The following is a 2,602-nucleotide window of genomic DNA, read 5'->3' as shown; positions in this document are numbered from 1 at the left end:
AACACACAATTGAGTTGTTCAAACACACACACACACACTTCAAATGTTTTAAATAGTTTATGATTTTGTATTGAGCCATACACATAGCTATTCTGGATTGTTGATCAGACACTTGCACCTGTAACAATGGAGCCAAGCTATCATGGATAGTAAACCACTGTTTAAGATAAATCTTTCCTCCTTTAGGTTGTTACCTCAGATGTTTTGTCATGACCAATACAAATGGACTACAAACATTTTTGGCAGGGAGTAGGAAGCAAGTCTAGGGCCTTATGTTTTTAGATAATAACTGCTCTATTAGGGAAATATGCTTCCAGCTCCCAATCCCTTTGTTATCAGTTCTTTAAAATACTATTTAGTAATACATTTAAATGGCTGAAAACTTTCTAAAAACATGACATGCCTTCCCCACCATGAAGGACACTATCCTAAAACCATTAGCCCAAATGAAGTCTTTCTTTCTTGAAGTTGTTTTTGGTTATGGTATTTGATCACAACAAAAAAGTAACAGTACACGGTGCATGGATCTCTTCTACGCTGTGCATTTTCCTATTATGCCCAATCACTTTTCTCTTGAGTATCGTCACTGTATTACCAAGATCTTCCAGCTTCTTCATTTGCAGGGTATCCATGCTATTCTTTAGGAATTTTTCAAATCAGATTGAGCTGCTTTTTAAACATGCTACATCTCTGGGGTTCCACAACATCTCATATATCTTTTCCATCTACACTATACAGCCCATTGACTCAGTTATATAACCCACCTTACTAGTGTGCATGACAGACATATCTCTGAATCCTGATAACCTTGTCTTAGTTGAGGGCTTAGCTAGATATAGTATTTGGAGTTTAAAATCATTCTTGGAATTTGGTAAAAAGAGCCATATTCTGAGCAAGAACAGCAGAGCAATTCAACACCAGTTAGGTATTGTACATACTACTGGGTTTTGTCAAAAATCAGACATACCATGGTTGTGATTTTGTTTAGGAATTAAGTTTAGAACTGAATTCATCACTTGAGGTTCTAGACCCATGAGAAACAAATGTCTGTTATTTAATTCACCTAGTCTCTGATGGCTTTGTTTAGCAGCCTGAAGGGACTAATACAGAGGTCCACTTATAACCTCCTTGGCTTCTTTTGCTGTTTTTATGGATTCTTTTATTATGGTTGTAATGGGGCCTGAGAAGCAAGCTGAGTGCTTAGTCTATCTTGTGGCAAACAGCATCATTAGTTATATAAACAGCCTGAGAAATCAATTCAACCTTTTTAGTCCAAATCTCAAGGAAATGAAAAATATTTTACAGTTTGTTTTCTTCTTTTAAGTTTAAACAATATTCTCTAGGAGTCATCTAAAAGTTTGCTCAATTATGTGTACTTTTCTTTGGGAATATTACAGATGACATTTCTTTTCTTCCTTTTAAAACCATGTAAAATGTTTCTGACTATGATCCATCCCTTATCCTTGGCCTAGTGGCTATAGTGGATGATTACTAGAGGTTTGTTGGCTTTCTAAAATAAGATGAACAAAATATGAATATTCCCTCTAATAGTACAGTTTTAAAAGTCAGTGAAAAAATCGGCTGAGTTTTTTATGCTTGAGACTCAAGAAATAATAAAGTCTGTTTTGCACAGTCATTGCCTGAAACACCATTAGTTGAAGCAGCACTTAATAATGTCAACAGAACTCCATACAGACCATAAGGAATTTGACTTTCAGATAGCTTTCCTGTAAGAATGAAAAGTGGCGATCTTGGTGGCTGGAGGCGGCGCCGCAGGACTGGACGGAAGTGCCTGTGCAGCTTCCCGGATCCCAAGCCAAGATCTGGTGGCCGCCCTGCCCCGCAATCCTCCTCCCGGAGCCGTGAGGAAGACCGAGGCTCGGCTGCAGCGGAGCTGCGAGTTACAGAATGTCTGAAGGGCCAGTGTTGGAGACTCTGTCCATGGGAAGCCCTCAGTGGTGTACAGATTTTTCACACGGCTTGGACAGATTTATCAGTCCTGGCTCGACAAGTCTACCTCCTACACAGCTGTCCAGTGGGTTGTGATACTGGGCCTGAGTTTTGTCTACATGATTAGAGTTTACCTGTTACAGGGTTGGTACATTGTGACCTATGCCTTGGGAATTTACCACCTAAACCTTTTCATAGCGTTCCTCTCTCCTAAAGTGTACCCTTCCTTGATGGAAGACTCAGATGACAGTCCTTCATTACCAAACAAACAGAATGAGGAGTTTCGTCCCTTCATTCGAAGGCTTCCAGAATTCAAATTTTGGCATGCAGCTACAAAAGGCATTCTTGTGGCTATGATCTGTACCTTCTTCGAGGCTTTTAACGTTCCAGTGTTCTGGCCGATCCTGGTGATGTACTTCATCATGCTTTTCTGTATCACAATGAAGAGGCAAATAAAGCACATGATTAAATACCGGTACATACCATTCACACACGGAAAGAGGAGATACAAAGGAAGGAGGACGTGGGCAAGACATTTGCTAGTTAGAAGCTGGACTGAATCTGTCACACGTATTCAAGAACGGTTTTGAGCCATTGTAACAATGCCTTTTTCTTCACATAAAGTAGTTGATAATGAGGAAAAAAAGAATGA

At 39.5% G+C, this 2,602-nt stretch overlaps 1 pseudogene; it reads left to right on the top strand.

Annotated features, from left to right (window-relative positions):
* The first annotated feature begins 1,908 nt into the window (after positions 1-1,908).
* On the top strand, positions 1,909-2,587 carry LOC121138710 (annotated as a pseudogene).
* Positions 2,588-2,602: the final 15 nt, after the last annotated feature.

Source organism: Mesocricetus auratus, unplaced genomic scaffold, assembly GCF_017639785.1.
Source record: "Mesocricetus auratus isolate SY011 unplaced genomic scaffold, BCM_Maur_2.0 contig_12450_pilon_obj, whole genome shotgun sequence".
Lineage (NCBI taxonomy): Eukaryota > Metazoa > Chordata > Mammalia > Rodentia > Cricetidae > Mesocricetus > Mesocricetus auratus.
This window is presented reverse-complemented; position numbering and strand designations above follow the sequence as displayed.